This window comes from Camelus bactrianus, chromosome 35 (genome assembly GCF_048773025.1).
Source record: "Camelus bactrianus isolate YW-2024 breed Bactrian camel chromosome 35, ASM4877302v1, whole genome shotgun sequence".
NCBI classification, from domain to species: Eukaryota; Metazoa; Chordata; class Mammalia; order Artiodactyla; family Camelidae; genus Camelus; species Camelus bactrianus.
In genome coordinates, this window is record NC_133573.1 from 1,143,176 (window position 1) to 1,157,308 (window position 14,133).

The window sequence follows — 14,133 nt, forward strand, 5'->3', positions numbered from 1 at the left end:
TTTTTATTAGTGCCTTTGAAAGCTGATCAAGTTTAGTCTGGCAGTATTTGATTGATGTCTCTTCATTCTGAATGAAGAAATCCTCCTTCTTATTCTTTATGATTTCCTAGAGGGAAAAAAGATAGAGGGCTCTCACCAGAAGCAAGGAACAGAGGAGGTAAATTTCCAAAGGATCTGGTAGAATTGGTCTAACTGTGTTCCTCATAAGAAAAGTATTCTGTTGGAGGACATGTAATAAAACGGCAGTCACAAGATTTGATTTATTCACAGCTCTGAAAACTCTGGAAGACCATGGGGAAGTTCCCTAACCTCCTTTGGGTATTTCATCTGAGCTGTTGGAGTTGCATTACCTAATCTCTGTGGTTCCTTGAAGCTGCCACATTCAGTGATTCTCTCTGTCTTCAATGATAGATACAACAAGGAGCAACCTAAGCTGAAAGTGGCCTGAGATGTGGATCTGAAAAGAGAAATTTTGGTTCCCAGACATAGGAGTGTGTTCACAGAAAAAGAAACCAGCTGAAGAATGTCTTTTGGGTGTTCTGGACAGGCTTGGAATCCACAGAACTATTTATTTCAAGAGGATATCCATACTGATTTTTCATTGTAGGTCAAAGAGTGTTCCAGATAAACTGCCTGAGGTCTGGCAGTCAAAAAGGAAGGAAATGTAGTCCTTTGAAACTCTGTCCCTCATGAGAACATGAACTACTTTATCCCTTAGAGATGAGCCATGGGACCGGTAACAACACTTCTAGGCTTCATTCTTCAAGGGGAGGGGACAAATGGTAAATACTAAGACAGATTACAACAAGATTCTTCTGGAACTCCTGCTTGTCATCCTTGAAGGAGTGCTCCATGAAGACTGCAGGGGCTTCCTTCTCACAGGCAGCGTGCGCCTCCAGCAGCTCCTGCAGCATGTCTGTGGGGAAGCTCACTCGCTGGGCCATCTGCTTGCTGTAGTGGTTGTCTGCCTTCTGAATGGCAGCTGAGTTCTCCACCTGGCCAGAGTTTTCACTGCATTCTCCAAGTGAGGTACTGCTCGGCTATTGATAGTGTCCACGTAGGTCACAACCAGAGTCCTCAGCCCTGAAGAAGCCAGGAAATTTAGGGGCTAAATATCAAGTTATCAGTCAATGGCTCCAGGATTCTGAGACTATGCTTCTAGGGTCATATACACATGCACACACACAAACACACACACGCACCCCTACCTCCCTCTACTATTATCACCTTCATTTTCCTACTGACTCTTCATTTTTAGGTTTTCCAGGCCACAGGACTAAAAAAGTTAATATCTACTTCTATCTAACATACTAGGGGCTACCTGGAAAATAAAGTTTCTCATTTTAAAAATTGAAAGCAATATAGATTACATAGATAGACAGATGAGGCAAAGTGTACCATGTTTAATTTATTCCTAATTCTGAGGCTTTGAATGGATTTTCAGTGATTTATGGGCTAATATTTATTTTTGGACCACTCTAAATTCTCAAAATATCTTTTGAATTCTCCTTGTGAAGAACACTTGTTGTATAGGACTTCCTTTGAAAACATGCAGTATTCTGTCTTTACACCAAGAGAGTGATTATATTCTAAGTGGAGGATGTTTTCAGATAAGTGGGAGCCACCGATATCATTGACAAAAGTTGCAATTTGGGGAAGGAATTTGTAAAGCCCCCAAAGTGAGATAATTATAAAGTATACAGATTTCTTCATGGAGTATAAATTTCTGTAAAATCAGAATTCTTTATAGAATCAAACAAAAATACTAGAAAGCACATTATATAAAATATTCAACACATAGCAGTCCCCATGGAAATGGGAAAAAGAGACTCACCTTTCCCAGTGACCATGATTCCTTCTGTGAGGGTCTTGGTCCTTGCATCAGCGAAGATGTAAGAACAGAAATTTTTTGTTTGCTCCTGGAATTTAGGATCAAGTTGGTCTTGAGATACCATCCCAATATTGGCTAGAATTTTTTTTTTCCTATGTTGGCCAGTCAAAGACAAAACACTTCCATCTTAGAAATAAATGCCTGATGCAGTCTCTGGGTAGATTGGATGTTTGGGCTTTGGGATTCTTCCCTGAGGGACAGAAAAACAGGGATTAGAGTGTGTAGAGTCTTGAGGTGAGGGGGTTACAGGTGTTCATGGCAGGGATTTGTGTGTCTTTGCCATTTCTACACACAGAACTCTTTTAACATAGACATTCAATACTTCTTTGCACATCAGACTTATACCAATGATATAACTGCAGAGAAATTTAGGGAGACATCTGATCCAGTAAAGGAAACCTATGGCTGGTCTCTCCAGACATGCACATAGTAGAGTGGTTGTCTATGATGTGTTTGCTTAACTAGCAGCTAAAAGGATGAAAGGTCACATGAAACTTTCTGCTCAACTCAACCTCATGTAGGAATTGAGCTGTGGAACCAAAAAGGAGAGCTACAAACAAGGGATCATGGACAGTAATTGGAATATTAGGAATGACATCCTCATTATTTAAGGAAAACTGTTTTGATGCTAAAAATAATTGATGCAGTATTATCTATTTTTTAGTAAAAACCTCTGAAGTATAAATGTACCTGAAATGTAATTTTAAGGTATCACCACTAATCTATAAACTCTTTGAGGTAAATGATTATATCTGGTCCTCTCCTGCCAGCCAATTTCTCAATAGCTGTTTTGAGAAATCATAAATAGAAACGTGAAAGAATGAATAAATTGGAATTGATATTTCTCTTAAGGTTTCAATAGACACACATCCTTGTAAATGTAACCCATGAAAATAATTTATTACCTTATAATTAAATCATGGGTAAACATGTGGGAATTAGGAGAATCTATGATGTGGAAGGTAAAATGAATGTTCTAATAATTGTCAGTATTATTGAAAAGACATAGATTGTAAAGACAGTCACTTCTTCAGGTTTATTTAGAACATACAATCATTTTGTAGATGATATAATTATACAGGATTAGAAAGTTTTATATCCCTCTTTGAAAAGAATAATATGTGAAATCTATATTTTGTTCATTAGATAAGCTTTTCACTGCAGTTTCATGTCTAACAATTAGCTGATTAGTTGTTTTCTTCAACAGAGACAAATTGAAGGAATAGGAAACACAGTGTCCGGTCTTTAGAATGTTTCAGCACCCATTTAAATCTGGATGCTAAATTTAAAGATGTATTAAAAAAATTGGTTTTGAGTAATTTCACTTTACGCTTTACTTTTCTTGAGTAAACTTCAACTGTAGCCCCTAGATCTTTGCAACCCACTTTCCAGCCACCATTTCCACAGACTTTGATTTAGTCTCAAATACAAATGCAATCACAGAGATGAGGGATATTGTTTAGTAGATCCCACACTTTATTGGACCATACACTGCCCAGGCCATACTCTGATATCTGGAATCAGCTTCAGGGAATTCTCCAAGTACTCATCTTCTGTGATACGCTGACCATGTAACTGCAGCTCCAGGGTGAAATCCCATACAGTCCAGATAAAGTCTGGAAAGAAATTCACAAATTCTGTGGAATCTTCTACTGTATCAGATGTTTGAGAGGACTTTGCCCTGATGTTTTGTAAGCTCTGTCACATAACTAAGATTTGGTTAGGGAAAAGAAACTCACTACCAACAATTCCCACATTTCTCTAATATAAAAATATTATAAACACTCTCTTTTGCCATGGGTCCCCTCTGCTCCACCCAAGAAAACTAAATGACAGGAAGGGAGAGAATGACTCTATCCTCATTCCCATGAATTCAGTGAAACATGGTGGTTCAGGACCTGGAAGGATACTGCAGCTGCTCCAGGGCCTGGTGGTTGATGGTGCTCATGCTGTTCTAGACAAAGCTACTGCACAGAACCATGGCCAGGGCAAAGATCCATGAATCCTTCTTAGACTCATCCTAGAAAGCACATTAGAACAAGAGAGTTAGAAGTTTACCCCTACATTAGAAATTCATCTGTACACTTCTTCAATCATGGTTTCATTTATTATTTCAGCTAACATACTCACCACGCAAAGAAATTGCTTGAAGACAGATGTAAATGCAGATATCAACTTTGACAATTACAGAGACACTTCTTGTGTTTGCAAATTTTTCATATATAAAAGGATTCTAGTGTTCACAGTGCTTTCTTTTTCCTCGATTGGATAAAGTAAAATAACATATACAGAAAAACTAATACAGTACCTGTTGTGTAATTAGGTATTCAGTGATGTGTGTGGGCATTTATTCATTCTGTATATATTTATTAATCAGAGTCCATATAAAATATACCATAGTTGGCATAACTGGGTATTTAAATTATATGCAATCAATAAATAATGGCAGGGAGCTACTAAATATCCCCCACTGTTCTTAGATTTTAAAATAGCAATGCTAAAAATGAAAATTTTCTTTCAACATGATTATTTCAAAGAAGTGGACAAACATCCATAACAGTAAGAGCAACAAAGAAGTATCTGTAAAAGGCTTACTCTCAGTAATGTATATAAGCAGTGAAACCTATAGCTATAACACTAAACTAAAATTTAGAAGTCTATCAAGGAAGAACAAAGCTATGAAATTTGGAGAAAGAATATGTGATCTAAAAGCTTCCTCAATGTCTTGAGCTGAATATTAAAGAACTGGTAAATGTGGAACTGAAGAAATGAAGGTGATCCCATAGACAGGAAAACCCAGAGAAACAAAATTAGAGATGGGAGAAGACAGGGGTCTTGTAGTTAGAACAGAGTCATTTGAGGGCAGAGGGCAAGTGGAGAAGTTAAGGTGAGCTTTCATGCAGCCTAATCAAGGGCCTTAAAGCCCAGGCTAAGTTGTATAAATCATAGCATTGTCTAAATGATGGCATAAACTGGAAATAGTTTTTTTTTTATTATAAATGGCATGTAAAGTTGCTCCCAGTGTAAATGCAAAAACTGTGGTTTATGTTGAGAAGATTCTAAAAGGGAGTTTGGGGGGATAAGAGTCTATTCATTACTTTCTTTCCCCAAAACCCAGTTTTTAAAAATAATCAGTTAGGATAAGAAGAAGTAGCAGTTATGACAAACAATTATTTCAACAACAAGATTATATCATTGTTTGATATATGGCTTTAAAAATAAGCACAGACTTTCTAACTCCTGTTGAGAAAAAAGAGAGAGCTATAAAAATGTAGGTACTATTTCCAAATAAGTCTCAAGAGGGGGAAAGGAGGGATAGTTCATTTCACCCAATAGCAGAAAGCTAAAACACCAAAAATCCATTTAAAAATGTTTCTTGTAGGACAAAAACTTACTTTTATAGAACTTGCATATTCAGAGGTGTCTCACAGATTTCCAGAACACTCTGTGAGTAGTTGATGAACTTCATCATAGAAAATGTAAACCCGTCCCTTAAATCCAACCCTCAAATACACTCTTCACCTTGTAGCTGAGAAGGTGAATCAGAAATTTTTCCTCACTCACAGATTGATACTTCTCCTCTTTCTTAGTTATGCTTAACTGTAAGCTCTCAAAACCAGTCAGGTGCTGCCTGGATTGCCTTTCAAAACTGAAGAACTTATTCCCCCAGCTGTTGGGAGTGCTGGTGGAAGACAGTCTTCAGGTGTCAGCCCTCTTAATTAGAAAGGCTTCTGGAGCAGCTCTTCAAAAATGTATCAGCGCCCCAGTCCCAAAATCAGGATAACTCAAAAAAGCCATTCCAGTCATGGAGCTCCCATGAAATTCCCAGAAATTGGGGATTGCAATGCAATGTAATTTCTTCTTCTCTCCAGCCTGCTTCTTTCCCAATTACATGGTATTAAATCTGACTGCAGATAATGTCTTGTCAATTGAACTAAAGACTCTTTTAGGGCAGGACATTTACTTTGGTCACTGATATCTACAATGCTAAGTCCAAAGGCCTGGAACCCAGCTATTCAATAATGACTTACTAAATGTAATCAAGTCATCCACACAGTGCCAAGAAATAAAAGAATTTATCTAAGACACCATGATAACTTACCTAGAAGTGAGATTCAAACAAATCATAGTTTGCCTTATTTACTATAATTGATTTCTAGATTTTACAGATTAAAGCAGTAAAATTTCTAGGACCATGGAGAGATAAGGGGAAAATCCAGAATAAAAAGGATTTAACTGAATTTCCGCTTTACCATTCACACATCCCCCAGGCTCTAATTGTGCAGAAGGACCACCAGAGTACGATTAGGCTTGCATGGGTGAGGCACACACCACATCCAGATGCCCTTGGTTTCAGACTGCACTGTAGAGCCTAGAGGAAAGCCTGTGAGGAGAGGGGAGAAAGCAGCATTCAGTTAGAGCAGATAATCTAAACAACCAAGGGGCTACAGAGTCAGATCTATTGGAATGTCAGTATCCCAGCATACGAGTTGGTGCTTTCTCCATTTCCTCAAGAATGTCCTACTTTGTGTGTCATCTGTTTCAAGGAGGAAGGAATATTAATTGTGATAAAGATACCAAGCAAGGGCTCAACATAGAGGCAAAGGGGAATCCATGAATCAGACAAAATGGAAGTCACTGATAATCATAACAAGAGTATCTTGAAAGAATGGTGAGGTTCAAAGCCAGAGAGAAATGGACTGAAGACAGACATGGGAAGAGAAAAAGGTGGGAAAAAAATGAAGATTATATTTTTTGTCAGACAAATTTTTCAAAAGTGGGGAGAGGTGTTAGCCACAGCAGTATATGACATACAGGAAATATTTTTAAGATTATAGACATTTGAACACATTTATATGTTGATGAGAATATTCCATAAAAAGGCAAAATGTGTTTCAAGAGTGAGTAGACACAATTGCAAGAGTCCAGTGCTTAAGCATGTAAAATAAGGTAGGATTGTGAGAATTGGTAGGAGAAATTTTGCTTTACAGGAATAAAACATACAATATGATAAATAATTACAGTAAGACAGTGATTTAGCAGTGAGAAATAGGAGTGGAAAGTTGATTTGTTAAGAGAAGTTTGGTTCTCCCTACACATGATCAGGACAAAAATTAAGAAGCTGAGGTAGTAGCTAGAATCAAGCAATTGGTCCTTGACCCAGTACAACACTCACCATGATTCTGACCTGCAAGATGGTTCATCAAGTAGGATTTGCCTGTATGATATGGTCCTACAATGGCCACCACCAGCACTGGCAAAGAAATCTCACCAAGAATCTGCAGAGATTTTTGGTTCACTGACAGCACCTTGACACTTTCCAGCAGACAAATGGGGTCCATCATTTTGGGTCTGGATGCTATGGCAACCTGCCAACCTAGAAGAGCTTCTTAGTGGAAATCAGATTATAAAGTCATTCTCTAACTCAGACTTATACAAAGCATCTATCAACTTAGGATAAGGTAAGTAAGAGTTCTGTGCTTTCCATGAGACAATATGTAACCTAGAATTAGCATACTGCAGAGGTTTTCCCCCATCATTCCCTCAAGTCTCTCATGATATTGGTAGTGAAATAACATATCACTCTCCAAAGTGTTATTTCAAAATAATAATATAATTAAAGTTATTGTTATGATGCACTGAAGGCCTACAATATACCAAGCCCTTTGAAAATAACTTACATATCCAGCTAAACTGATATTCACAAGAGACTGAAAGTTAGAAATTAATATAACTACTTTGGAAATGAGGTAAATGGTTCTCACAAAGGCTGAGTGAATGTCATTGAGCAAGGATTAAAAATCTACATACTTGAGCAAAATGACAGACTAGCAAACTCTAAGCTCTTGTTTCCCCAAGGAGACATAAACAACAACCAAAATACTGGCTAGAATAACCTTACAGTAGTTCCATAAAACAGTCAAAGGTCCAAAGCAACCAACCAAATACCAAATCAAGAAACAGCCTCATTCAAAATGGTAGGAAATTCTGTGGTGTTTCTGTTGCCCTCGGTCCCCATTGTGGTAAGGTCTTTAAGGAAGTGGCAAATCATTTCCCAATTCCCTCCCCTGATTCAGAGAGAGGGAATTTTATAATGTTCTAACCTGTCAGGGCTGCCTCTTCAGGTCTCTGTTTCACCTCACATGAAACTCAGGGAAGGGTGGCAGAGGGGTAGGTGGTGGTAAAACTTGGATATCAGGTGGAAAGAAGCAGCAGGTATTTCTCAAGGAAAAATGTGGAGAGACAGCTCCACAGATGCCTAGAGCAAGAGGTTACCAGTGAATATATAAAATAGACTATCTAAGGCATCAGTTGAGTTTCCAATTCCCTTTTTCAAAATAAACAGAGCAGAGCAGACTGCATTTACAATGTTCTGACATCTCATGGGCTGCCTGAAGGACTGTTATCTTTTCCCTTATTTGGATCTTATGTGGGGAGAAGCAGTGGGCATTGCTTGGGAAAGTTGCAGGGAGAATGACCTGAAGACACCTATGACAAGATATTATGGGTGTGTGATATTGAGATGTATAAGAAATACAAATTTGATCATTGTCCTTATTCCTGGTATATAGCTCTTAAAACCCTATGTGATGAGAGAGATGAAATTATTTTTCTTGTAACTTTTGGTCTTTTGTCCTCAATTCCTAAAATAGCTCCAGACTGATAAAGATGAAAGGAGAGTCTTTCGTTATTTATAACAAGCACCTTTCAACCACAACTGAGTTTATGTTAATGAGGTGATTTTGTAAAGCCCCTAGATCACTACAGAATGGAGTTGGTTGCTAGAGGAACCAATGTTATTAGAAAGTTGCAACATTTAGCCTGATGCTCCAACCACTGGGGAGCAGAGAAGAGTTGAAAGTTGAGTTAATCACCAATGACCAATAGTTTACTCAACCATATCTATCTAAGAAGTCCTCCATTAAAAAAATAAATAAAACCTAACTGAAGGGGTTCAGAGAGTTTCTGGCTTGATGAATATGTGGAGGTTGTTAGAAGGTGGCACATCCAAAGGGGTCATGGAAGCTCCACACACTTTTCTCGATATCTTTCCCTATGCATCTCTTCTATTTTGCTGTTTATAGGCTGTATCCTTTTTTAATATAAACCAGTAATCTAGTAAGCAAACTATCCTTCCTGAGTTCTTAAGCCATCCTAGCAAATCATTGAACCTGGGGAAGAGATGGGAAACTCCAGTGTACAGCCAGTTAGTCAGAAGCATAGGTGACAACCTGGATTTGTAATTGCATCTGAACTGAGGAGAAGTCTTGTGGGACTGAGCCCTTAATCTGTAGGGTATAAACTAACTCTTGGAAGTTAGTGTCAGAATTGCTTATTGTGAAAAAATGCTCACGTATGTGGTGACCAGAAATAAGTATAGAGAATAGAAAGTTGAGAAGAGAAACTGAATTTTTCTTTTTCTTTTCAGGGTGGAGACACACAATAGACAATCAAAAGTTCAAAGGAGACATCCTTTGGGAAATTAATATACTTAAAAGGAGCACATATATGGGAAAACTGAAAAAGCAACACACAGGCCCAGGGAAGATGCATGCTCAAAAAAGCCTAAAAAGACTTTACAACTTCTCCTAAGCTTAATCCCAAGTTTCAAAATCAAGAGCCAGCTTAGGAAAAGACTTCCTTGTCAAAAGGCCAGTATGCAAAGAATGGGAAAGGTGACTGCTTTCATAAATGCTCAACTTTCAGGGGGTGGGAGGGTAATAGAGCAGTAGTAGAGCATGTACTTAACATGTCCAAGATCCTGGGTTAAATAGTGAGTACCTCCATTTAAAATAAATAAATAGATAAATAAATATCCAATTTTTCAACAACAACAACAACAAAAATCACAAGGCATACAAAATAAATGAAAATATGGCCCTTCCAAAGGAAGAAAATAAAGTGGTAAAAAAAAAAAAAAAAACCCTGAGGAAACATATGCATTAGATGTTTTAGGCAAAGACTTTAAAATAACTTTTTAAAAATATGCTTAAAAAGCTAAAGGATAACTCGGAAAAATAGCTAAAGAAAATCAGAAAAACAATATGTGAACAAAATTAGAAAATGAACAAGGAGATAAAAATAATAAAAAAGGAACCAAACTGAAATTCTGAGGCTGGAAAATACAATAAATGAATTTACACATTTTCTACAGGGAATTAGACTTGGGGGTAAAGCTCAGGGGAAGAGAATTTGAATACATATAATGGGGATTAGACTTGCACAGGCAAAAAGACTCAGCAAACTTGAAGACAGGACATTTGAAATTATCAAGTCTCAGGAGCAGAAGGAAGAAGTAATTTTTTTAAAGTGAATACAGCCTAAGAGACTTACGGGATACTGTCACATAGACAGGTATATGCATTATGAAAGCCCCTAAAGCAGAAGGGAGAGGCAAGGCAGAGAGCTTATTTGAGGAAATAATGGCTAAAAAATTCCCAATGCAATGAAATATATAAATCTACAAATGCAAGATATTCAACAAACTCCAGTAGGATAAATAATCAGAGACCAATGCTGAGGAATATTATAATCAAACTGTCAAAAGACAAAAGAGAATCTTGAAAGCAACAAAAAGCAGTAACTCATCACATCCAATAAGGTTTTCAGTCAATTTCTCAACAAAATATTTGGAGGCCAGAAGGCAGTGGAATGATATATTTAAATTGCTAAAAACTGAGTGATGGGGTAGGGGGGAACCTACCAATCAAGAATACTGTTTACAGAGGAGGGGAGTCAAGATGAGGGATAATAACTTCTCACAGAAAAGTGACTGAAAACTGGCAGAACTCCTATACAAACAAGATTTCAAGAGATATTTCCACATAATTAGTTAGGGAGGAGTAAAAACTTCAAGTTGGGACCTGTGCACCTAGGGAAGGACTAAGAGGAAAAGGAAGACTGTGTAAACAGACCCTAACCCTGAGGAGTGAGTAGGTCAAGCCACAGACTTGTCATCCCAGTCCTGGGGTCCTACACAGAGGAGACAAGTCCCCTTGGCTACTTGGAGAAAGACTGAAACAGATAGAAAGGCTGGAGAAGCCTAGACTAGAAGGAGTGAATGGGTGCTGGTTTGCCACCAGACAGGTTGGAGACAGGTCAGCCTGAGCAACTACCACCTTACTGTACACCCCAGGAAGATTTTCTATTCAAATAACAACAAAAAGAGTACTGTTGTGGTTATATCTATATGAGATAAAAAATGTATTTCAAGCACTGTTAAAAGAGACAAAGAAGGATATTATGTTAAAAGAGTCAAGTTTATCTAGAAGATAAACAATTCTAAATATGTATACCTGAACATCAGAATTCCAAAATATATGAAATAAACACTGAAAGAATTGAGCAACAGATCACTTAACAATAATACAATAGTTTAATACCTTACTTGTAATAATAGGTAGAAAAAACAGAGTACTTGAATAACACTATAGATTAATTGAACCTAATAGACATGTACAGAACACGCTCATCCAACAAGAGAAAACACGTTTTCCCAGATGGGCATGGAATATTTCCAAGGATAGACCATATTTTAGGCCACAAAACAAGTCAACAAATTTTAAAAGGTTAAACTCATAAAAAGTATCTTTTCTGAACCCAATGAAATGAAACTGGAAATTAATAGATGGAATAAAACTGCAAAGTCTACAAATATGTGAAAACGAAACAGAATACAATTAAGAATAAAAATAAACTCCCTGAACATAATGAAGTCTATGTATGGAAAAACGCACAGGCAACATCATCCTCATAGGTAAACTACTGAAGACTTTTCCCACCCTCCTGCCTCCCCTTTTGGAGAAGGAGACTGCACACTTTAGGTCAATGTTCCCACACAGTTGCTCCTTCTTCAACTTGCCACTCTTCTTCTGTTTCAGGAGGATGTCCTGAATCTTGAGAGATTTAGGCCAAGGTACTTAGCTGAGAGGGGTCAGGATTTTTGCAACTTAATCCCATAAATGAAAATAAGAATGAAAATGCAAATATTGTTTTTTATTATATTGATAGACATATACATATATTTAGAGAGAGGAAGCAAATCTAGGAAAATGCCACCGGTGGGTAAATCTAGGTGAAAAGGATATGAGATTCCCTTGTAATTGTTTTCCAAGGCAAATTTGATTTTAAAAATTAAGTATTAAAAACACTTGTACCATGGTTCTTCTGGCATATTTCTGATTGGCATTATATTAAAATTTCCCTATAATATCTATGCATATTTCATAATCAGACTATATAAACATGATATTATATTCAAATGTCTCAACTATTCAGTTCCATATTTATAGGTCAACTATTCAAGATGCCTCAAATACTATCAAAAATATTTTTAAAACATACCAGCTTTATCAGTTACTACTTGTGTGGCCTTAAACAAGAAGCCTCACCTAGCTAAACCTAAGTTTTTAAGAATAATTATAGGGGTAATATGAAAAAAATGGTAAGTCCAGTCTGGAGGATGTTTTGATAATAAAATCAGATAAGTCAAAGCTTATATATGAGCATAGAATGCAGCACAAAATGGGATTTCAATGCATGCTTACTGAATTAGATGGAGATTTATCCACAACAACTGCACTAAACAAATTGGGTTACATATTTGAACACAACCTGCAAACTTCAGGTTACTAAGAAACAAGGTCTATAATTTTTTTTCAGAGCAAAGCAGCAAGAAAATTCAAACACTGCTCCTGTACCATCACCTTTTGTCTGATTCTTCATTGTGGGAGAAAAGAATACAAAGGTAAAACAGGATCCTCTAACAGCTACATTATAATGACCAGAGTTGTCCAGTCCCCTCTTTAAATGGAAAAGTTAAAGGAAGCTGCAGGAAAATGTGAGAGAAACAACTTTATAAAAACCAGGTCTGTGGAATAGAATAGAAAGCCCAGAAATGAACCCACAGGCTCTTGGTCAACTAATCTTCGACAAAGGACGCAAGAATATACAATGGAATAAAGATAGTCTATTCAGCAAATGATTTTGGGAAAACTGGACAGCAGCATGTAAATCAATGAAGCTAGAACATTCCCTTACACCATACACAAAAATAAACTCAAAATGGATCAAATGTTTAAACATAACACAAGATACAATAAACCTCCTAGAAGAAAACATAGGTAAAACATTATCTGACATACAGCTCAAAAATGTTCTCCTAGGGCAGTCTACCCAAGTAGTATAATTAAAAGCAAGAATAAACAAATGGGGCCTAACTAAGCTTACAAGCTTCTGCACAGCAAAGGAAACCATAAGTAAAACAAAACAAAAATATAAGGAATGGGAAAAAATTTTTGCAAATGCTGAAACCAACAAAGGCTTGATCTCCAGAATATGTAAGTAGATCATACGACATAATAAGAAAAAACCAACAGCCCAATTCAAAAATGGGCAGAAGATCTAAACAAGCAATTCTCCAAGGAAGACATACAAATGATCAATAAGAACAAGAAAAAATGCTCAATATCACTAATTATCAGAGAAATGCAAATCAAAACTACAGTGAGGTATCACCTCACAATAGCCAGAATGGCCATCATTCAAATGTCCACAAATGACAAATGCTGGAGAGGCTGTGGAGAAAAGGGAACCCTCTTACACTGCTGGTGGGAATGCAGTTTGGTGCAGCCACTGTGGAAAACAATATGGAGATTCCTTAAAAGACTAGGAATAGACATAACATATGACCCAGTGATCCCACTCCTGGGCCTCTATCAAGAAGGAACCCTACTTCAAAAAGACACCTGCACCCCAATGTTCATAGCAGCACTATTTACAATAGCCAAGAGATGTCAACAGCCTAAATGTCCATCAACAGATGACTTGATGAAGAAGAAGTGGTATATTTGTACAATGGAATACTATTCAGCCATAAAAACCGACAACATAACGTCATTTGCAGCAATATGGATGCTCCTGGAGAATGTCATTCTAAGTGAAGTAAGCCAGAAAGAGAAAGAAAATTACCATATGAGATCTCTCATATGTGGAATCTCAAAAAATTTTAAAATGAATATAAATACAAAACAGAAACTGACTCATAGACATAGAATACAAACTTGTGGTTGCCAAGAGGGCAGGGCGGGGGGAGGGACAGACTGGGAGTTCAAAATTTGTAGATACTGACAGGCATATGCAGAATAGATAAACAAGATTATACTGTATAGCATAGGGAAATATATACAAGATCTTGTGGTACCTCACAGTGAAATGTGTGACAATGAATGTATGTATGTCCA

General features: G+C 37.1%; 2 pseudogenes; both read right to left on the reverse strand.

The window, feature by feature from the left end:
• Nucleotides 1–349: 349 nt before the first annotated feature.
• Nucleotides 350–2,822, reverse strand: LOC141575974 (guanylate-binding protein 6-like; annotated as a pseudogene).
• Nucleotides 2,823–3,367: 545 nt separating this feature from the next.
• Nucleotides 3,368–7,272, reverse strand: LOC141575975 (guanylate-binding protein 6-like; annotated as a pseudogene).
• Between the last annotated feature and the right edge of the window lie 6,861 nt (nucleotides 7,273–14,133).